The sequence below is a fragment of the Berghia stephanieae genome, chromosome 2 (genome assembly GCF_034508935.2).
Source record: "Berghia stephanieae isolate SIO BIC M18660-M18661 chromosome 2, UCSD_Bste_1.3, whole genome shotgun sequence".
In the NCBI taxonomy this organism is placed as follows: domain Eukaryota; kingdom Metazoa; phylum Mollusca; class Gastropoda; order Nudibranchia; family Aeolidiidae; genus Berghia; species Berghia stephanieae.
The window spans coordinates 53654499-53680203 of NC_088361.1; the positions used below are offsets into that span (position 1 = coordinate 53654499).

At 34.5% G+C, this 25705-nt stretch overlaps 1 protein-coding gene across 1 annotated transcript in view; it reads left to right on the forward strand.

Moving 5' to 3' along the window:
• Positions 1–1741: 1741 nt before the first annotated feature.
• The window catches only part of LOC144965155 (uncharacterized), a 124973-nt gene continuing 101009 nt past the window's right edge, over positions 1742–25705 (forward strand). The window contains exon 1 of the mRNA XM_078900188.1: positions 1742–2005. The gene's annotated coding sequence lies outside the window, so the exon portion shown is untranslated. The remainder of the gene's footprint in view (positions 2006–25705) is intronic.

Here is a 25705-nt window from a genome sequence, read left to right on the forward strand (position 1 = left end):
CACTATCACCACCACAATCCACTTCCTCCTCCTCCTCCTCCTTGTCATCATTATCATCATCATCATCACCATCATTATCATAATCATCAACATCATCATCATCATCAACGTCATCATCATCATCATCATCATCATCATCATCATCATCATCATCATCATCATCATCTTCTTCTTCTTCTTCTCTTCTTCTTCTTCTTCTTCTTCTTCTTCTTCTTCTTCTTCTTCTTCTTCTTCTTCGTCTCCTCCTCCTCCTCCTCCTCCTCTCCTCCCATCCTCCTCCTCCTCCTCTCTCCTCTCCTTCCCTTCTTCTTCTTCTTCTTCTTCTTCTTCTTCTTCTTCTTCTTCTTCTACTACTACTACTACTACTACTACTACTACTACTACTACTACTACTACTGCTGCTGCTGCTACTACTACTACTACTTTCCCCCGCCTCCTTTTCTTCTCATTCCCCTCTGTATCCTTATTCTCCTTATTTTCTATTTAAAAAAAAATAAAATTCCTGTCTCTCCTCTCTTTCTAACATTAATCAAACACACCATCTTATAATTTGTCTTCTCGGATTTATATTTCATCAACGTAGATCCCCTTTCAGATATTGTCATGTAAATGAATAGTCATGAATGAATATTGACAAACACACCGCCGATTGCGGCTATGTTCCCGACACTTTCGGTTGGTGGTTTGTCCGATGCCACTTTCTCTCTTCGTCTCGCCAGTAGTGTGGCACCACAACCGAAATTCTAGACTAAATTCACACCTGTTGTGGATAGGACCCTTAGCGCGTTCGCAAGAGGAAGGATAATGTTAGAACAAGAAAACTACGTTTGGTTCAGTTTGTGCATAATTCGATGTTTTGACACACCTGGCTCTTGGTTGTCCACAACAAATACTGATTGTTATGAATTATTGATCAATGATATTTGATGTGAGATTTCCTCATTGGATTTTAAAAATTGTAATATAGAAAATCGAAGAGAAATCAAATAACATAAATGTATAAATAATTTTTTAAAAATAGATTTAAAAAACGAGAATTAATAATAATAATAATAATAATAATAATAATAATAATAATAATAATAATAATAATAATAATAATAATAATAATAATAATAATAATAATGATAATAATAATAATAATAATAATAATAATAATAATAATAATATAGTAATAATAATAATAATATTAATAATAATAATAATAATAATAATAATAATAATAATAATTATAATAATAATATTAATAATAATGATAATAATAATAATAATAATAATAATAATAATAATAATAATAATAATAATAATAATAATAATAATAATAATAATAATAATAATAATAATAATAATAATAATAATAATACTAATAATATTTATAGTAATTGAATGCTATCACAACGATAAATCTATATTACAAGAAGAATTTAACAAGTAAAATATTGCCTGCGTTTTGGATCGACTCTAGGTAATTATTAGTGCACATCGGTTTGTATCATATAACATTATGTTAAAGGCTGTAGAATTTAAGGCATGTCTGTCCTAAATCAATTGTCAAAATTTAATTGTTTAGCTGTAAACTTTCTCTATTATTTGTAAGAATTTTCTAACTTTGTCAATTTACCGTATAAAGTCGGTGGGTATTTATTGAAGTCTTATAACCTATGTTGTTAAATGGTATAATTACTGTTGTGATTGATACTATTAAGCTCACGCAAAATAGTGTTCATTATCAAATTTGTAGATTGTACACGTTTTGGTGAAGTTCAAGACAATCTTATGCTATACAGATTCTTTATTCGAAATTATTATAATTCAATGGACAGTTTCAAAAATTCAAACACTGAACAGGAGACATAACTTGTGATTTCACTGACTATGAATTAATACGTATCCGGATCATTTGAATATGGACGTGTGATATCATTATTGAAAATAGCACGTTGATCCTGACTTGTGAGTGAACACTAGAAAGACTCAATATTAAAGGAGATATACGACTGCAAGGGTAAGGAGTTTAGTATATTTTTGGAGAGTATTTCCAAACTGTCGAACAAACAAACACACAAACATACAAGCACACAAGTACATGTACATACTCGCTTTCATATGTGCCATGATTTAAGGAAAGCTTGATGAAGTGGCAGTCCCAGTATTATTATCCGTTCAAAAACATCTTGAGCAAGATAAAAAAAAAAGATGTTCAAATTTTGAAAGCTAATTACAAAATCCGATTACAATTGGCTCAACACTTGGCTGAGGCACACAATTTAGAATCTTCTCTATCTATCTATCTATCTATCTATCTATCTATCTATCTATCTATCTATCTATCTATCTATCTATCTATCTATCTATCTATCTATCTATCTATCTATCTATCTATCTATCTATCTATCTATCTATCTATCTTCTTCTCTCAGCTTATCCCGCATTCTGCAGGGTTCTCAAAATGAATACCACATCTCCATGCATGTCCGTTAAATGCATCATCTTCCATCACGCCCAGTTCTTTCATAATATCCTTTACCCTTTCCAACCAACAGCCTTCAGTCGTTCCTTTTTTACTCTACTTTTCGATTCATTACTTGTCAACTGAGAAAGGCAGCATATCATTACAATTATAACATTGACAAAACCATATTAATAGAACACGTGCCCATCAAATAAAGCTGCTGTTTGCATTGACTGCCCCAAATATAGTGTAACCTCGGTATAACAGCGATGGTGGGACCAGTCTAAAATTCCTGTTCTAACCGAGTCCTGTTATATCCGAATTTCAAGGGAAATGGCCTTAATCACCATTCAAAATGTGGTCTTGTGGTATGACATTCGCTTTCGGATCGGAGGATTCTGGGTTCGAGCCTCGCTCGGTGCATAGTTGATTCCTTAGAAGAGACTTTGTACTCAATTTCTCTCACCGTACTTAGGTGAATACCTGGCCGTAAACAGCGTTGTCTCTGTTGGAAAAAAATTGTAAGATCGCCTAACTGTCGTCATGTCTCGTTTTATACTTTACATGTTGCTGTTGGCCAGGGACCCTTTGTTAAGTGCTTTGAGCACGTTTAGTGGATATTGCCCTATATGAATGCTCAAGTTTAAAATGAGGTAGCACAGAACATTCAGCAGCCTATAAACGCACACACATCACACATAAACACACACACACACACAAACATACTCTTTCTCTCTCTCTTTCTCTCTCTCTCTCTCTATCTCTCTCTCTCTATCTCTTTCTCTCTCTCTCTCACCCACACACCCACATAGAACATTCATGAACTAGGCATAACCTAGCTCTCAGTTGCTTTAGCTGAAGGCTTAGTTGAGCGTAAGGTAGGCTAAACAGTGTTTTTGTAGATATTGAATGGGTTTATTCGCACCCCCTTTTATAACCCATCAGGATTTTAAAGACCCCTTTTATAAATGAGTACCTGTTATAACCGGACCTGCTATACTGAGGTTCCACTGTAGACAGGACTATCATCGCTTACAATGAACTTCTCATGTATTTTTCAGGACTCCGTGACTGTTGCATATTGCCTATACAAAAAATTGTAGTCAGGCATGTCAAGCTTTTGGAAAAGCAAAAGCACGACATGTTGTTTAACCCTTTCCTTACCAGCCATTTTCAGAATTTTCCCCAAAACTTCACACCCAACTACCACAAAAATATTTTTTTTTATCACTCAAACACATTAGCAGTAAAATTCTTGCGATAAATAATTTCTTTAGCAAATCACGCTCTACAACACACTGTTCATTTTCTTTAAATTTTATGATGTACAAGAGACATTTGGATAAGAAAAATGTTGGTTGAATCGTAACGAATGTGACGATTTTCCTATTGGTGGTACGGAGAGGGTTAAGGTCACACAATGTTAGGCTTATCTGACGGTATATTCATGATTATGATAGACTATCAAACTGTATAATTTAAGGGATGACCAAGCTGGATTATCATCTGAGAAAGTTGCATCTGACATATCAACGGTAATTTACTATTATCCATAACAACTAATTAAATGTGTGAGAGATCGCGCCTTAGATGTGATGCAGCAATAAATTCTCTTTTAATTCAAACAAAGCAACAATGCTAGAATTATGGCACGAAGATTATTGATTAATGCCGAAAGGAGTGAAATCCCCATTTGATTTACATAATATTGAAAAACTGGAGTGCTTTTCTTTCTTTGATGCTTCGGAACACGTTACACAATAAAATCAACGATAAAAATATTATGTGTAGAATGAAGAATACCAAACCTGCAGTCTGTAGTCGACCTGTACCTGCGATCCACTGTGCATGCATCATACTGTACATGCTATCTACTGTGAAAGTTGTTTGCTGTATATTATGTCAACTGCTGTATATAAATAATAAAATAACTTGAGCTCTTATATAGCGCAATAGCCGCTAAATGTGCTCAAAGCGCTTTACAAAGAGTCCTTGATCAACAGCAACATCCAATATGTAGAACGAGAACACCTGTTAGGCGATATTACATTTTTTTCCAGACAGAGACAACGCTTTAACGGCCAGGTACTCATTTTACTGCCGAATACTGTGAGACAATGTGAGTAAAGAGCCTTTTCCAGGGACTCAACTATGCGCCGAGCAAGACTCAAACCCAGAACCTTCCGATCCGAAAACGAATACCATAACACTAGACCACATAACCCCACAAAATCCGATGCGGTATCTGCTGCAAATGATTGTATCTTACCAGTTTTAACGGATTGCCTTTTAGTGATAGTATCTACTTTGTCCAATACCTGTTGATGTTCAACGTGTATTTGACATTCAACTTTTTGATTGTTTTTGTTTGTGCCTTCATGGCGTGCTCTAGTATGTATGGAAGACTTCACACTGGTGCATTCCCAATAATACAATGCACAATACAAACGCTGAATTAAGATAATAAAGAGATGCCAAAAGTAAGCCTCCAGCCACGGGTGGGTATAAAGTATGTATAGATATACCTTACCCACCCAATAATCAAACACCCTTAAGAATTTTTGACCTCTTTGAAGTTTATCAGACCTGGCTCGAACCCTTGGCCTTAAGATATTAGTGCAATATTTACCTGATTGACCATAATATTATCTTCCGTGAACAAGACAACATGGACAACATGGCTGACACCTGTTGACATTGAGCTTCGGCTCAGTGGATAGTCTTATGTTTCCATTTATTCACTGTGTGGAATATTTAATTTTTACCTGATGTGGACTAATCTTAATATTGGAACTTTTAACTTAAGATCTATTAAAAGTAACATTCGAAAGGAACAACTGTGTCAAGATTTAGAAAGTTATAAAATCGATGTGTTGTGTTTACAAGAGACGAAGATCCAAGATGGCGTCGACCAAACAATAAATGGTCACAGACTGCTGTGCTTTGCTTCCAGTTCACCTCACTATGGATGTGGATTTCTCATAAATAAAAACTGCAGGGATTTGACTAGTGACGAATGGAATGTTTCGGACAGAATATGTGTTCTTGAGCTTAAGTGTAAGATCAATTCAAGGAACCAGAATAACAATAACAAAGACGATCACGGTAAGAAGACGTTCACTATCTCAATCGTAAATGTTTACGCAACAACAAGTCAACGCGCAAAACAAAACCCAGAGGAAACTGATAAATTTTACAAAGACCTAGACGATACACTAAACAAAATAGGAAACAAATCAATATTAATAATTGCTGGAGATTTTAATGCCAAAGTAGGAAAACGTCTCGACAGCGACACATTATGTTTAGGATCATACTCAAAAGGAAAACGTAACGATAACGGAGAAAAATTAGTCCAGTTCTGTGAACAGAGAAAACTTTTCATAACAAACAGTGCTTTCAACCACCCATAAAGACACCAGACAACATGGGTAGGACAAAGGAAAGACCAAACCCATGACAAAATTATCACAATACACAACCAAATAGACTATATCATATGTCGACACCGCCATAAACACTACTCAACCAACTCGCGATCATACGGTGGTACACTGCTAACATCCGATCACAAACTTGTAAAAACGAATTTCAACATAAATGTGTACAGACAACGAAGACAGAAAGGTAAAACGGCAGTCAAAATAAACACGGCAAAAATAGTAAATGAGCGAGAATGTCGCATTCATTACCAATATGAACTTAACTCAAGTCTATGGAAAATAAAGCAAAACAGCAATCCAAACAATGAATGGAAAGAGACGCAAGCGGCAATGAAATATGCGGGGGAAGAAAAGTGCAGGCTCTATTAATACAACTAAGAACAAACCAAATCGAACGCCTAACATCGCTATTAACGATCTATCGAGGCAACAAAAAGAACTTAGGATCAGGATACAAAACACGAAAGACTCGGAAGAAATAATAAACCTGAAAACGGAACGAAACAAAATACTGCATTCAATTCGATCACTTACAATAAAACACAGAAACGAGGAATTAGACAAAAAAGTGGAAGACATAGAAAAGTCCAAAAATAACGCATCGTCTATGTTCAAAGCGACGAAATCTCTGAACCGAAAACCATTCGAGAACCCAAAACTACAGAATAAATTTGGCAAACAGACAACAAATCCCAACGATATCCTTGACATTGTAACTGACCACTTCCAGCAGATATTTCACAAACAAGTCTCACAAATATCGCCCTTCTCAGGAAACCCTAGAGACCTAAACAACCGCATCACAACAACTGAAGTTAGAAATAGCATAAAGTGCCAAACAATAACAGATCCCCAGGCGAAGATGAAATTCCCGCTGAATTGCTGAAATGCGGTACCTTCTCCCTGGATCTGAGCATTGCAAACATAATGAACAAAACATTCTCAACACACAAAGACTGGGACATAAACAGCGGTGTCCTAATTACAATACAAAAACGAGGAAAAACGAAAGGACCCGTAAACAACCTGCGCCCAATAACATTACTGAATACCATAAGAAAAACACTGTCAACTATTGTCCTCAATAGAATTAGACCGAAAATAGAAAAATGTCTATCACATAGCCAAAGCGGGTTTCGCCAAGACCGAAGCACATCGGACGTTGTATGGACACATAAATGGTTGGCAGCAAAGGCACTCAAAGAAAACATATCCATAACAATAACCGGAATCGATATGTCCGCAGCCTTTGATACGATCGACAGAGGAAAACTTTTGGAGATATTAACAGACATAGTAGACGAAGACGAGCTCCGAATAATCCGATTTCTCATCAGCAACACAAAGATACAACCAAGGATATACGGGGCCACAAAACAGACGCAGTTCGAAAGTAACATCGGGACCCGCCAAGGACTTAGTCTGAGCCCGATTCTGCTCATGATATACTTAGAACACGCTCTGAAAGAAGTTCGAAAAGTCATTCCAAAACCAACGACTCATATTGAGAATGCAATCCCTAGAGAAATCGCCTATGCAGACGATGTCGATTTTATTGGATCAACACCAGCAAATATAGACATCATACAAAATACCCTCATGAAATATAACCTCCAAGTCAATGCCAATAAAACCAAATTTACAACAATATCGAGGAACAAAGAGGAATGGAAAAGAACAAAGAAAGTCGGCTCACTAATTGGAGACACCGAGGATGTACAAAGAAGAAAACAGCTATCAAACTCATTAAACTCACCAATGTATGGATTAGAGGTGACAAAATAAAGAGAAAAACCAAACTGAAACTGTACCGTGCTCTTGTAAAACCGGTACTTCTTTATATCTGCGGCACTTGGGCGTTGACAAAATCCAAAGAAGAACATCTGGATGCCTTCCATCGCACACAGCTAAGAAGGGTACTGGTCATCAAATACCCAAAAAAGATCTCAAATGAATCACTCTATAAGATCACAAAAGAAAGACCAATCTCCCTTGACATTTTACAACAACGATGGCAACTTTTCGGTCACATACTACGCAGTGACAAAAACATACCAGCTAACCAAGCCATGTCGGGATACTTCCAAAAACACGGGAACCTTTTCAGAGGAAGACCGATCACAACACTCCCTGTGATCCTAAACAAAAAACCTCACAACACTCGGACAAAGCATTAGTCTCATAACGGCAGGGGACCTTGAAAATCTGAGAACCCTAGCAGAGGACCGGCAATATTGGAGACACCTCACACAGGAAATACTGGAAACAGCCAAGGCGACCCGATCTTTCGGTCGAGACGCGAAAGGCATCTAAGTCAAGTAAGTCAAGAACAAGATTTGATCCCTTCAGAGTTCACGAAATGGGCTAGTTTTTCGGGTTTTTATGCAATGCCTTAGCGAATCGACCAGCTGGACTGAATAGCCAAGTTACGATTCCTTTGGAGTTTATCAGAGCGGGCTATTCAATTTGCTTCCTCATTTTTTTCCAAGTCAAGTTGAAATAAATGGAATAAAGGAGAGGATAGTGAAGAATAAAAAGACATGATTAACATCATTGTTATATTATTCATTATGTTCATGTCTCTTCATCATGGTCTTGACCAAGAATAATTCCTCACATAGCAGTACTATCTAGTCTAAAGACTAGAAATACAATCTATTATAATATAGTATTATATCGTCAACAGCCATGCAGTGAGCTCAGGTCCATGCTTTCAGAGAGAAAAAAAGGACGTCACTGCATGTGTTTGTCCTTACTTTTTACATAAAATTATAAACAAATTAATGTTTCTTCCTCCTTCCCCCCTCTCCCCCCCCCCCCTCTCTTTCTCTCTCTCTCTCTCTCTCTCTCTCTCTCTCTCTCTCTCTCTCTCTCTCTCTCTTTCTCCCTTTCTATCGCTCTCTTTCACGCGCACACTCTCTCGCTATATATATATATATATATATATATATATATATATATATATATATATATATTATATATATATTATATATATATATATATATATATATATATATATATATATATATATATATATATATATATATATATATATATTGAATCGTGTTTGATACAAATATGGTACGAAAAGTGCTCGACATGTAGTAATGGAGCGAATTATTATTTTTTAAAATATTTACCACAATGTTTGAGACAGTCTACATTAATGTTTCAGGCTTAATTTGCCATCGTCAGGACTGAGTTGTTTTGTTGACTGTTGTTGTTTCTTGAATATATATATATTTAGAATGTATATAACGAACAATATCTTGATGGCCCATTTTTCTAATCTTGTGCAGCGTAGATAGTTATGTGTGAGTTTTAAAAAAAAAAATCTATCAAATACAGATTGATTTTTAAAATATTACTCTTCAAAAATAATTCCTTTTTGACCCACAGGTCAACGAACAATTTCTAGTTTCTAACTTTGAATTAATAACAAGCGCCACTGCAGGCAATTTTTGATCAATTTGGTTTTCCATACTGTTTCCATTTTTCAGGGTAAAAGAACCCCTCCAAAAAATCTTGGAACAATCAGTACTCTCCACGAATTCGAGTTCCGCTGTACTGCGAAACACTCACAAACCGCCTTTTTATTTTGACCAGGATTTTTTAACTTCAATTATCGATTGATGTAAATGAACAACTTGTGAAAACTTCTTAAACTCTAGAAGATTATAAACTCTCCGGTTAAAGATTTGATAAGTTGAGGCTAGTTTCAATCAATCGCGTATGAAGTAAAGGATCCCTGACCAAAATTTAGAAAGCAATGTGTTAATATGCGGCAATATAGATGGGGGTAGTTATTTCTATTCTTCACCCTATTTATCTGCCACCGTTGCAAAGATTTCGTTTGCATAACAATGAGAAAGTCGACTCTATTGAATAAATCATCTATATGTTATCGGGCTGAATGTCTTTATTGGACGCTTTCCACGAAATACCGCACACGTTATAGATGGCCTGAGTGCACGACATGAAAGATGCAAATAACACAAGAGTTGCATTCCAAACACATAATATATTCCTGAATCATGACCTTACTCCAATACAGTAACTACGGATTGAATAAATTTGCAGAAAAGGTAATAGCTTTAAATGCTGCGAAAGCGAAAAGCCCAACACTCCAACTGGTCAACTTGCTTGAAAAACTGATCTTACTTAAGACGAAGATGTACATCTGAAGGGATTTTTCAAGGCACTTGAATAGGAGCATTTTTTATAAATAAATTCGTTATGACAGTATTAAACCATCAAAATGTTTTTGATAATCGGAATCAGTACTCTAAATTATGTTTATGAAGAAAAAAAAGTAGGAGGTAGTCCGGTGTGAATCTGGTATTGTCTCTCTAGATGTCAACTGCAATTGATCTATTAAATTTATTGAAACTGGTTTCCAGAGACAGACTTTTGAAACAACTCACTCTCTTTGCTTGTGCTAAGATACAAGTGTACATATTTTTTTAATAAATCACAACAAAATAAAACAAAACAAAACCAAAAAAAAAAGCAAAGAAACAAATTCCCCGGTAAAAACATGCAAACAAAAACAAAGGAAGTAGGACAAGTAAAAACAACACAATTGATATGCTGCTTCACACAGAAAAAAAATCCCATTAAAAAAATGTTGGCCGACTCTTCCTTCAAAAATCGATTAATTCAAGAAGCCCCTGTTTTGAGAGTGTTTAGCAATATGTGGGTAAGTTTAATCAGTCGATATTTGCTTGCAGTCTCAAGTTTTAGTGTTTGACAAGATGACTGAGATAAGAAGATACAGGCTGCATATACTTGGAGTAAGCGAAACCCACTGGATACAATCCGGACAGAAATACCTCAAGTCCGGGGAGAAGATTTTATATTCAGGGACAGGGGACGGGATTCATACACAGGGAGTAGGAATAATTCTATAACAAAGAAAGTATTGGACTGGAACCCTCAGGGCAGAAGATCAAGGGGAAGGCCACGAGGAACATGGAGAAGAAGTAAAGAAGCTGATATACAGAGAAATGGTAAGACCTGGAATGAGATTAAAAAGTTAGTTCAGGATAGAGAAGGATGGAAACGGTTTGTCTGTGGCCTACACCCTGACCCATGGTGAAAAAGGCAATGATGATGATGATGATGAAGATGACGAGGGGTCATGCAAGCGATTTTGATATTTGAGGGACGAGTTTTCTGACAATTTTTAATGTGTATTTTTTCCAAGGTGCGGCAATGTGATCCATATTATTGTTCCAATGGCCTTGACTGATTCTAACAGAAGTATCATTACAATCCTGACCACTACCTTATATACTATATAGGTCGTTATAAATGGTCTTGATCTAGAAATAACGCAACCGCTCTAATCTTTCGGAGGAAAAAGCCCCGGGAAAGAAAATCAGGGGGAAAATTGTCAAATTATCCAGGGGAGGAGAAGAGTTGATTCTAAGGAGGAAATAAAAGTCCTATTAGCATCAATTTGGATTGGAATGAAAATTTGATGAAATCGGTGAAGGGGCAATGACATGAATACTAGCGTGAACAAATAGGAAGGAATAATGAAAATAACTAACGGGCATTCTCAGTCTTTATATATATATATATATATATATATATATATATATATATATATATATATATATATATATATATATATATTTTTTTTTTTTTTTAATATATATATATATTTACAGGTGACAATGATGATGATGATAATGATGATCAGTGATGATGATGACTATGATGATTATGATAATAATAATAATAATAATAATAATAATAATAATAATAATAATAATAATAATAATAATAATAATAATAATAATAATAAATAATGATAATAATAATGATAATGCAAAAACTAAAAACCTAAGTCTGTTTCAATCTATCTAACTTTCTATCTATCTATCTATCTATCTATCTATCTATCTATCTATCTATCTATCTATCTATCTATCTATCTATCTATCTATCTATCTATCTCTCTATCTATCTATCTATCTATCTATCTATCTATCTATCTATCTATCTATCTATCTATCTCACAGACCAGCTAGAAACTGAGTATCTGAATGGTTAACATTTTTATAAATCTCGCGAAAGTTTCGGATCGTTTTAAATAAGTCGATTTTCCAGTTTAGATTCGTCGATCCTTCCAAAATCGGATGGCTTTTCATGCCCTCCTTTTTGTCGGTCGCTGCCAAGCCTTGACTTCCTCTATGACATTATTCTAGCACATCCGCATCAAAAGAGGATGCCGTCATTCTAAATCTCTCTCGATACTATCAAATAATAATTATCTATTCTTTTTTCTAAAAATAGGGTTGCGGGTCAACATTGTTCCTTGCAGCCAATGTCAAATTGTCAATGACGATAAACTTTGTAATAAGACGCCATTTGTCGGATCCTTCATTGTAACAAAACCACATGTTAATAATAGTAATGATAATAATTATAATAATAATAGTAATGATGGTGATGATAATGATGATGATGATGATGATGATGATGATGATGATGATGATAAATAATGATAATAATAATAATAATAATAATAATAATAATAATAATAATAATAATAATAATAATAATAATAATAATAATAATAATAATAAACAATAATAATAATAATAATAATAATAATAATAACAATAATAATAATAATAATAACGAAGTGCTTATTCGCAGTAGTACTGCGAATAGTGGGGCCTCCGGGGAACCACTATTCGCAGTAGTAGAAGCGCTCTCCCGTCTCTGAAACTTAGTTTTTGTCCCCTCACTGAACCCAACACTGTATTTTCTGTTCAAAATGGCGTGTTATCGAATGGCTTGAAGTTGAATGAGTGTGTGAGTTTGAGAAGGAAAGAAAAGGATGGATGATTGAAACATTTTGTGACCGAGAATTGAGATTTTGAACGTTTCAACTTTTCCTTCCAGTCTGAAACTTGACAAGATCGTGTTTTGTTTTGTTTTTGTTACCTCAATCCAATCCATGAAAATTTCCCTGTCCCCACCTCTCCGACTTGATCATTCGTACACATCTTGAAATCTATCACCTTATCTGTCAGATTACTTTAATGAGAATAGTTCCGTCCCAGTTTATTGTAATATTTACAGTTAGTTAAATATATTTTCTAAATTTCCAGGAATCTCTCTCTCTCTCTCTCTCTCTCTCTCTCTCTCTCTCTCTCTCTCTCTCTCTCTCTCTCTCTCTCGCCGTTGCTCGACTCATATCTCAGTGCACCTGCAAATAATAGAAGTTACCATCAATAAACTACCTCTACTACTACAGCCACCACCACATCATCATTACTAATACTACCACAGCAACCTCCACATCGTTATCAAAACTATATCAACCATAACCACCTTCACATCATCATCCTTGCCATCATCGCTATGACCGACACTACAACGACAACCATTATATCATCATCATTACTACCACTACCACATCGTTATCAAAACTACAGTGACCGCCACCACCAATATATTATCATCATTATCCTTATAGTCATCATCAGTACCACAACCACATCATCAACACCACCAATACAATCACAACCACCACATCAACACAACCACCACTACACAACAACAGACACATCGTAATCGTCAACGAAACGCAAAATAACAATAATAGTAATAATGTTTTTTAAAAATAAATAATAATAACAAATAGAAATATTAATAATCCAGTTTATTTACATTGTCTGCCCAATCTTCTATTCAATAAAGCTCTAGTCACGAAGGCTACCACTCATAGTGACCACGCCGCTTCTACTGCAAATAACTGAAATGAATGATATATACTAGTTGCAGTACTACTGCGAATAAAAAAAACGACAGCTATCTACTATTCGCAGTACTACTGTGTATAGAGGAAATCATTATCGCAGTACTACTGCGAATAGAGGAAATCAATATTCGCAGCAGTACTGCGAATAGAGGTGGCCTAATAATCATAATGATAATAATAATAACAATAATAATAATAATAATAATAATAATAATAATAATAATAATAATAATAATGATAATAATAACAATAATAATAATAATAATAATAATAATAATAATAATAATAATAATAATAATAATAATAATAATAATAATAATAATAATATTAACAATAATATTAATACTGAAGATGATTATGATAATAATGATTATAATTATAATAATATTGAAATTAATTACAATAATATTTATTATCACCATCAATGTTGTGCCATATTTATCAAGAGTACTTCCGTAACAAACTTTAGCTTAATACGCATCAAGTATAACTCTACGCATTATCATGTAGTGCATCAGAATGTTATATTCGTGACTATTCGTTAACTGCCGTACTATATGGAAAAACTCGTATTTAAAAATTTGTCAGAAAAACTCGTCCTTCAAAAATCGATCGATTTAAATGGCCCCTATCTTAGCAAAAACTCTCAAACTCGGGGCTTCTCGAAGTCCCAGGTTTGAGAGTTTCTGCCAAGATGAAAGAAAGTCGGGTTCAGCATTTTCCACGATCCTGTCAACCAAGCGGCTACAGACCACGCTTAACATTGCTTTACTTTTGAGGTGAGATAAGAGATACATACATATATATAATATATATATATATATATATATATATATATATATATATATATATATATATATATATATATATATAATGTATCCCTTGACCTTTCAAAGGCAGATTAGATTGATTTTCCAGTGTGTAAAAATAACATGGAGACAAAAGGAATCGTCGAGAGAAACCAATTCTTTTTTTTTTTTTTTTAGTAAAAATTAAAATAAATAAAGAAGATAATAAAAAAGAAAATAATCCAAAAAGAAATAAACGAGAGGAAAACAGAACACACACAGACACAGACACACGCACAAACAAAGACTAACACAAACACACACACACACACACACACACATACACGCGCGCGCGCATAAACAAACTTCATTTAATCCATCTTCAGCATAGAAACACACATAGAAAAATGACACTATATTCTTCTCTTGGATCAAGGTAGATTCATCCTTATGCCTGCATGCTCCAATTAGAGTTCCTACATTGATTTGTCAAAGAGAATCAGTTACATTCTCTCATGGACTTGTCAACTAATGTCTCCCACACGCTGGCCTCCGAATATTAATTAGGCACACTCGATATCAATAAAAATGACTCCGTTGGGCTCAGGAGGAATGCGTATCAGAAATGATAAAAGTCTGCTCCTCACATATGTAGCTCATCACCTCAAACTGGTATTATCTTAGACTGACCAAGGTGTAAAACAATCTGAGTATAGAGTCATAAATATCATAATAATTAAAAATGTATATGCATTCTTCGACATACTGGATTTTGTTTTAGAATTACGCCCTTCCGAGCGGCAACGTTAAATGCAGTCGCCTAGGCATTTCATGAAGGAATATTAAAGGTAATCCATTAAACAAACGTGACATACGTGATGTCAACAGGAATTGTCCATGTTGTCCAAAGTGAGGAGATTGATCATTTTCATATATAGAATTTCCATTTTGGCTTTTATTTCATCCTGATAGAATACCGAAATGAGCCGAATGGTAAAATTCATCTTGCGAGTGTTAGGTGTATGTCATTAAATGGGTATCAATATCAAAATTATAACATAAAACATTCACCCACGCGCGTAGCTCTTTGAAAGCTAATTAGTCTTCAGCCCAATGGTATTCTTTCCTAGGCTCGATCCCAAGCACGGTTCAGTTAGGAAATAATTTGATTTTCCATTAATTTTCTTTCGCAAACCAACAATATCTCTCATGATAATGACACGCGTTGGGTCAGTCTCTTCAACTAATATTTCCCGCCATGTCCTGGTACACGCCACATTATACGTCACCGGGTGGTGGTATCATTAATTTGTATTGATATGGGCTCTTCTTTGAAAGCCCTTTCCCCACCCGAATCTCAGAAAAAATGTGAAAGAGATAGGTCACATCTATAATTAGAAAGTGACGAATGACGATGGAAAACCACACTGTTAGGGGGTGTTCTATAGGGGCTGAGCCCTAGACTGACGTTAGCATTCCTGATGAAGGAAGTTTTCTCAATTTTCCCCCACGCTACATCTACTGCACAGGACATACGTGATAAGGTTGTTCTATTTTATTTTTGGCTGGTAAGAAAAAAGAAAAAAAGACAGATAAAAGGGGCAGGGAGTAGGGGTGGGAGCGACGCTTTCATAAGTGCAGGTCTGACATCCAAACTCAATTAAGAGCCTAGTTTAACATTGTTGTAATGGACAATATTTTGCGTCATTTTTTTGTTTTAGATTTCCATTACAACAATTAGCCCACAATGGATTGGATTATCAGATCTGCAAAGTAGTACACGTCGGGTGGGAGCGTGGAATAGGGAGTGTTTGTTATGTATTTTCTTTCCGTCATAGTTTCTTTTTTTGTGCGAATTCATTAATCAGGTGTCACTTTTTTCTAGTTATGTTCGTGAGATCTTTATTGTGTGCTCTTTGTTTTTTGTTGTTTTTTTGTTGTTGTATTTATGCAATTTAGTTATAAATGTCAAGCCTTGGCAATTTATTATTATTAATGTGGTCAGTGTTTAAGCAATGACGCTTTTGATGCTCGTTTTCTATCCCATTGTAAATAAGAATCACTTCGACTTTAATAGTCTGGTGCTGAAAATAGCCGTTGTTTTTTTTTTTTTTTTTTTTTGTGGGGGGGGGGGGGGGGGGGGGGGGGGGGGGGGGGGGGGGGTTGTGTGTTAAAGTTTTGAAGTTATGAATCACGCTGCCAACTTCCAAGCCCACATACATTCTCCAGGCAGAGATGATAAATTTACAATTAAGGTACTAGGCCCCCATTTACCACAGAATTATATATTATATATAATGAATGGAAATCAAAATAGATCGTTCAACAATAACTGGTATGATCGTTTTCCGTGGCCCGCAGTCAATATAAAGAAAAAACACCTTTTTGTTTTTTTAAATTATATTTTATTCGGAGAGTTGTAAAGATAGGAGACCAGATTTTAACTTCAAACAGACGCAGCCGACTGGTATGTCATAAGTGCTATAATATAATTAGTGTAACACTATGGTCTTTGCTGTTGATTTTAATTAATTGACCTGTCGTGCTGTATAACTGTAATATTTTAGTCACTGTTCTGATAACCTATCTCTGGCCCCTGACATTCAGCTCTGTCTCAGTCCCTTCTTTTTAAAGTCTCAGGCTACGTCGCTGCATTCATTAATTACAATTGGATTCATGTCACGTCGCCCAGCAACGGCGGCCATCGTGGTTCTAAACAAAGAAAATCGGTACTTATTATTCTTCATGCTGGCTAGAACTTTTCATATGTCTTGTGATCAGAATGTATAAAATTCAAAACATGATCGTATTTATAATGTTTTTCTCCTCTGTATACACTTTTATGCTCGTCGGAGAAATATTTCATAAGGGCGTCCGCCATTGTTCCGATAGTTTAGAGCCAGTTACTAAGTTACCATTCGTCATTATGAGGTTACGACTGTTGAAACGTATTACCGCAGTATCACATTGGTTCTCATGAGAATCATCTTCAGGGCCAATTTTGTCTTAATCATCATTTCTAGCGTTGGGAATTTTATCAGATAATATGATCATTATAAACTGTGATTGAATAATTATTATGACTATCTATACAATCATCTTTGTCGTCATCGTAATCACAATCTAAGAATTATGGAGACGCCACTTTATGACGGACGTGTGAAGTGAAGTCGAAAGCATTGATCAGTTATTTCTTATTTTTGTATAAACAACTTTTAGGAAATGATTGAAATAAATATAGCCCTATTTGCCTCATTGAGAGAGTTTTAGTCTTCAAATTGATCACAAAACATTCAACACAAAATCTTGACACATCCAACCCGAGATCATTGTTGGAGATTTCCCAATTCAAAATGTCAAGGACAAAAAAATATTATAAAACAGGAGCTAACTATTATTAAACACTCGTCCAATAAACATCACATCCCTTAACTCTGCTAAATGTCAATTGTCAACGTCATTGCAATGATAGTCAGGGAAACCGTTAAGACTGGAGAATATAGATGTCATGCGTTTAGGTAAAATACTCACAACATCCGTCAGCCGGTTATAACGTACGATCAAACAAAACTATGTGTAATTTTACGTTTATAGTCTGATATAATTTAGTGATAATTAATCACCAAAATAGCCATCTAAAACCAACAACAAAGAGATGCGTTTCTTCTGTACAAATAAAGCAAATGAAAGCCACAACTCACCAACATTCACGAAATTGTCAAAGATAATCAGCTTCGACCGGTACAAAAACGTTATGTGAACATTTTGCGCTCAATAATCATGAGTTGGTCTGGTTTACCGGCTTGCAGTCAATCTCGCCACGTGAGAATCAATGAATCAAATACCAGTTTAGGAATCAATGAATCAAATACCAGTTTAGGACTTTTTTATTTAGCATAACGTATTATTCAATTATTATTTTGTTTATGTGGGGCTTTCTCTTATGTACTTCAGTTTAAAATAGATTTATGTAAAAGGCTGTTATTTTTTTGATCATTGCCATTAAGCTTGAATTGAATTAATTTGCGGAAGCTTTTTTTTCCACTTTAAAGCGACAATGAATGCTAACAATGGTGGCAAATGACAACATAAAAATGTCTTAAGTCTTCATTTTTCGCCTACATTTTTAAGCTTTAAAACGCTTATGGTATTGAATAAAACTGATCATAAACTGGTATCTTTTTTACGATTTAAAATAATTCACTAATGTTAAAACCTTGTATTGATGTTCGTTAAACTCTCATCGCGATATAGAAGTGTTGATAGATCTCATGAAATAAAAGACCCTCATTGATTATCTGCTATTTATTCTCTAGGTGTTGATGTTACCTTTGAAGATGTTTGTTGTTTTTTATCATTGTTTAGAACAATTGTTTTAATCACTAATATTGGTAGTTAATACTTTGTACAAAGCTGTTGTTTTAGCTTTTGCTCGTGTTTTATGTTGTGATTGCTATCCAGCCTTTTAATTATCAAATCCCTAATGAATACATAGCCATTTATTACGTATCTTTAAATTTCATTCTTTAATTTTTTTATTATTCTTTCTGAAAATTAGATTTTCAGACCTCACAATGAGCATCCACGCAATCAAGTGTTGTATGATAATATTCGGTTTATATAATATGCTTTTGTAAATGTGTTAAATTTCCGAAAATTTAATGAATTATTTTAATTGTAGTTCTGATATTTAAAATCTGACATTTAAGAGAGAGAGAGAGAGAGAGAGAGAGAGAGAGAGAGAGAGAGAGAGAGAGAGAGAGAGAGAGAAAGAGAGAGAGAGAGAGAAAGAGAGAGAGAGAGAGAGTGAGAGACAGAGACAGAGAGAGAGAGAAAGAAAGAGTGACTGTGGGAGTTAGAATAATAATAATAATTAGGAGAAGCAGAAGAATAAGGAGAAGTTGGGACATGGTTCGATCGATTGACGGATGATAGATAAATAGATAGTTATATAAATTGACAGAAAGAAATTGAGTGTGAAAGGGGAATAATGTGATTTCGTCGTAATACAGGGTGTCCATAAAGTCTTTCCCTGATTTCAAAGACGTATTATTCTTAAACCGTTATAGATATTTACATTTGGCTTACATCGTCTTCTAAGGAAAAGCCACACATTTATGCCCAATAGCCATCGGCCCACATTACACCACCAAATTTATCAAAATCAACATGAACTTAAAAGACCTTATTCTTCTCTTCTTTTATTTCGGAATAGCAACAGCGCGACAAACATCGCTTGGTCGATGAGACCGTGATCAATTTCTCACTATGTGTCTCAGCAAATTTAGATTATCCTGTTTTTTTTTTAAGTCGTTTTCCTTTAATGGTCTGCAAACTGGGCTATGAAAAGCTTTTTCTGCTATCTTTGACGAATTTTTTCATGTGATTACATTACACGAGAAAATTGTTTCGCACTTTTGCCATTCCGAAATAGAAGAAAAATACTGCCTTTTAAGTTCAGCATGAGTTTGTTAGATTTTGTGATTAATGCAGCTTGACGACAAATTAGCATAGGTGTATGACTTTATCTTAGAAGATGGCAAAAACCAAATGCAAATATATCTATAACGGTGAGAATAATGAGTCTTTTCAATCTGGGAAAGACTTTAGTGACACCCTGCGTATCCATGAATTTAGACGCATATCTCAGTGTATGTGTGTGTGTGTGTGTGTGTGTGTGTGTGTGTGTTTCTATTTCAGTAATCAACCCTGTTCACTAAATATGGGAAAAAGTAGCACATTTTACTTCGATGGGTGACGTGAACGATTAAGTATATTTCTTCAAAACAGACTGTTCCTTGTAAGCGTCCGTCCGCCTAATAACGAAGGTTACATTTTGATTATTATTGGTGTTAGTTGGCCCAGCCATAGTCCTATCTCTGTAGCCCACTTATCGTGATAAATCAATAGCGACAACGTCGTCGGTGGTAATCGATGCCGGTTAACCTAATATGAAATCGCAATATCTCTCGTATACAGCTAATTCCGGAAACAATGCACGTTTTTCTCTCGTGAATTCGACTTTTTGAATTTCAAATGTAATCAAATATATTTTGAAAAGTCACTTTCAAAAATAGAACGTGGTTGCTTGCGTTTTCAAATTTGGCTACTTGTCTTAAAACGGTAGAACAGGAATTCAAAACTAAACTACGAGGACACACACATCTATTTAAATCAGAAAGCGAAAACGAACAAAGATCTAGAATTTAGAAGATATAGATCTAGATAGATAGTGTAATAAGTGTGTCAAGTGTGTGGCAAGTAAAACTCGAAATTATCACAAAAACTACAGCGTCACATTTTTTTAACAGATGGATAATATGAAACCAGGAGTAAAATCATGTCATGACTGTTGATTGTCTTTGTTTCAACGTGATATTTATATAAATACATCTGCGTTAGTTATTCATGTTAAAATTTATAACATATAGATGGATATTGTCATTTTGTAAATATTTAAAAGAGAAATTCCCTGAAAATATGTTAAAGAGTTTTATATTAGAAACTATTCAAATTGTCGAGATTTTTTCCCAACTTCCTCTCTTCTCCTTAATAGCGTTTAAAGGGACTAGAATTCAGCAAAATGTTCTCCAAGGTTGTAAAAATTGCAAACAAACTACGTGAAAGCAGCTGTGTCCTTTTAATGATTATAACTGAACATTAGAGCCTCATGGTCAAAGTAAACTCAATACGTATTCAACTCATGCTTTTATTATCACATCAACAGCCTATACGGTTGTTTGATCATATTGTTAATCATAGGATGAAATCCTTCTGGTGAGTCCAATCTTAGGATACCCATCAGAGGAACATTAATTACTCCTTTAATAACGATTCTATGATCTCATATCCCATCGCAGGAGCGAACACAAATCACACTAGAGAAGTAGTGTTGAAAATAACCTATTTAGATTCCTATTCGATTATGGTTTGTTTTAATATCTAATAATAATTGTTGGATTTCATTGATTAAGATTTTATTTTGAGCTCTATTCGTTTCTGTGTTATGGGATTAAGAAACGGTGTGACTCTTTGCTGAGCACATTAATCCACTAGAAACAGAGAAAAGGTTGAAACTTTTCTTTGCCCTTCGGATACTGAAGTTGACAATGTATTTGCTTAGTCATGGCTCATGTTTCCGAAGACAAGAAATACCATCAGTTTACAGAATACATATTGTTGAAAAATAACTACACTCACTCAAGTGATTACTTTCCCCCATCGATGTGGGAAGGTGTCCAGAAATGAAGCATCACAAGTATCAGAACGTCTGAACGAGGTCTTGACAGCTCCTGTGCTATGGATTTTGATTCCCATTGTGGTCCAACGTTTGAATGTGTTCAAAGAGATGGAATTGCATTTTTTTTTTTTGCTTTTGCATAATAGCAACTTTTAGGTCATTACAACACCGAATATCGTTCCATTTTGTCCAAAGCCATTATGCCTTTATGACAAATATTCCATATTTCCTGATTATTGATGATATATGTGTTTAGCTAAAATACCGGATATAACTAACCAACACACAAAACTATGTGCATCCTTAACGTTTATAGCCTGATTGATATAATTTTGTGAAAACTAAGTACCAAAATGGCTGTATAAAAACAATAGTAAAGAACTGAGCGGCGTCAATTTCGTTCCATCTATATTCACTTTATTTGTAAAAATTATGTATGTTATGATTTTACTCTCTGTATGGTATTGAGTTACGGATAATATTAGTTTCAGGAAGAACCGTAAATGTTTCGTGGTCACTCTGTAAATAAACCGTCTTGGTGACACGTAACTTTGTTGTGTCACTCTTACGCTTAAAATGTCAATTTAGTTTACAATCTGTACTGTTCAGATAAACGTCCTTTTTGGTGTTCAGCAATGCTATAAGTCCCTTTGCTTTCCTGGTTTTGGTAGCATTGCTTGTACTCATGAAATGATAATCATTATTTCTTTTCAGACGGAAGCACCTAATAATATGGTTCCAATTATGATATCTAACACAAAAGGGCCAGATTATAATAGGTCGACAGATATGATGGTATTGTTATCCCAGCAGTGTATAATAGGATGTGGTGCATATTTCGAATTGCTCTTCAGAGATATAGATGACTAAAATAGAGAAAACAATTGAAAAAAATTCGAGTGTAGGAAAGAAATGATCGGATCAATTCTCTTCATTTGAAACCTTCTGCCTTTCTCGCTCTGATCGTTTTATGCCTTGGAAAGCATTTATCTTTCTCCATATTTTTCTAGAACATGAATTTGATACTCAAGGTAAATGTTTTATATATTATTTGGAGCCATTTCAATTTTCTTCGTAAGACAGCATTATTATTATCATTCTTCTTCTTCTTCTTCTTCTTCTTCTTCTTCTTCTTCTTCTTCTTCTTCTTCTTCTTCTTCTTCTTCTTCTTCTTATTATTATTATTATTATTATTATTATTATCATCATCATTAGTATTATTATCATTATTATTATTATCATTATCATTATCATTATTATTATTATTATTATTATTATTATTATTATTATTATTATTATTATTATTATTATTATTATTATTAATATTATTAGTACTATTATTATTATTATTATTATTATTATTATTATTATTATTATTATTATTATTATTATTATTATTATTATTATTATTATTATCATTATTATTATATTATTATTATTATTATTATTATTATTATTATTATTATTATTATTATTATTATTATTATTATTTAATCTTTAATCTTACGAGTAAGATCAAATTTAGTCACAATGAGCCAAACTAACGATACATGAATTTTAGAGGGTGTTTCCCTTCGACCGATGTGCACTTATTTGCAGGTCCGATAATCCAATTCATTATGCGTGCTTTACTGTAATGGAAATCTAAAAATAAAGACGTAAATATTGTCCGTTACAACAATGGTAAAATAGGCCCATAATTGCCTTCGGATGTCAGACCTGTATATATGTACACGACGCCTTCAACCAATAGTATTTCGATATTCCAAAAACTGCGGTCACGCAGTATTAAATAACCTTGATCAAAAACGTGGCAGTTTGGAAAACAATATGCTAAATGCTGGATTGAAGAAAGCCCTCTAAATAACAATTCGAAAAACAAAAGGAGCATATAAAACAAACAAACAAACAAAAACATGTACAAACCAGTTTATAAAAAAAACGACTGTTGTAACTGCAATTTAATAAGAGCACGAGATATAACTTCAAGACCACTGAGGATGAAGCCACTGAATGTTGTCTCCATGGAAACGGTCTCATCCTGAGATTTCAAAATTGAATTAAATTTTGTCCCAAAGTTCATACAGCAACAACTGTATATCTAGTTGCAATAATAATACGTGTACTATTCCGTCCGTTCAAAACAAAACAAAGATTTTCTATTTTTGCTGGTTTGTTCATCTATTTCTCGATACCATCCAAAAGCATAATTCCTTTTGTACATTTTTGGTAAACATGCCCTATGACTTCCTTCTCCATCAACATGATTCTCCATCAACAATTGATTTTTCATTTTTGTGTGTTTGTTTTTTAAACAAATAACAAGATTTTTGAATCCCAGAGAGAATGAGAATGGGAAAAATGGACGTTAATAAGTACTTTTCATGCAGCTATTTTTCAAGATTTTATTTCATTATAGTTCAACATTTTAGTAGTTTAGTGTAAGGCTTCGGATGGGAACAGTACAGACAATAGACATTTCAGGAACAAATCCTTCTTCAGCAAAACAATCAACAAAGGAACGTTGAAATAAATGAACGTTCATTTGTTTATTGTTTGACTGACGAAGGGTTTGTACCCGCTACGTCCATTGTCTGTCCTGTCCCCGCCTAAGCCTTTCCATGTTCACTTTTCGTTGGTAATTTTACGAACCCAGGCTTCAGACAGCCCCCATCATTCTCAACAGTTTATTGTTTGTCATTGGCTTGATACTAAACTCTAAAAAAAATATTTAAAAATTGAGCTTTTATATAGCGCAATATCCACTAAACGTGCTCAAAGCGCTTTACAAGGTGTCCCTGGTCAACAGCAACATTTAACATGTAGGACGGGACATAACGCCTGTTAGGCGATATTACAATTTTTCGGACAAAGACAACGCTGTTAACGGCCAGGTACCCATTTTACACCTGAGTACGGTGAGAGAATGTGAGTAAAGAGCCTTTTCCAAGGACTCAACTATGCGCCGAGCGCGAGGTTCGAACCCAGGACCTTCCGATCCGAAAGCGAGTGTCATACCACTAGACGACATAGCCGCACTCTACATTATGAATAAACTCGTAGATCTTTGGTTCTATGGGTCCAGTCAGAAACAATAGTCACGCTTAGTAAGTATAAGCCATACAGCTAGATCAGGTTTAAAAGCATTAAGTTACTACTCCTTTCAACACACTGGAGGTCCCGATAGCTCAGCTGGTAGAGAAACCACTTCACAAGCAAAGACTGAAATTGATCCCGGGTACATTGTTTGGGTAGCTGGATCTGTTAGAGCTGGCATAGGTCCAAAGTTTGAGAGTGTTTGGCAAGATGAAGGTTATTTAAATCGATTGATATTTGAAGGACGAGTTTTCTGGTTAAGTTTTGAAATACTTGTCTTTACAGAGTAAGGAGGTTGACTGGTTGTTAATAATCAAAATGTTGCCATATATCATACATTTCTGGCCATAACTTGAACCAATTCCCGCTTTTAGTCTACCCAATTGTGGAATGTTCACGTATTTTTATATAGTTAACATAGAATTATCGCCGAGTCCTTAATTTCATGCTCACTTAATTAGAATCTGTGCTGGAGGTATGGGGCCCTTAACTGTAATATAAATTATTGTACCGTTGTGGCAGCCTAGTTTTATGACCAGGTCCTTATACTCTTGTTTATTGCAGTATCACCTCTTCACCGGTGTAGTACCTGGTGTTATGGTTATCTTTACATTCTGGCTACAATGGCATTAATATCATTGTACAAGTGAAAATGTAATCGCGTGTTATCTTGACCAAGGTCCTGATAGGCTTTGTGACTTCACTGACATACTTTGGCATTAAACATTTAACAAAATTTCAACCAGAAGAACTTTATTTCAAATAAATCGACCAAAATAGACCCAAAACAATTGTTCTTTCTGCTATAGATAGGGAAAGGAGGGACTTTTTAGAATCCTCATCTTTGAATCTTTTTGAAAAGTTGGGGCAATCTTAATTGATCGAGAAAATGCTATCGAGAAAAAA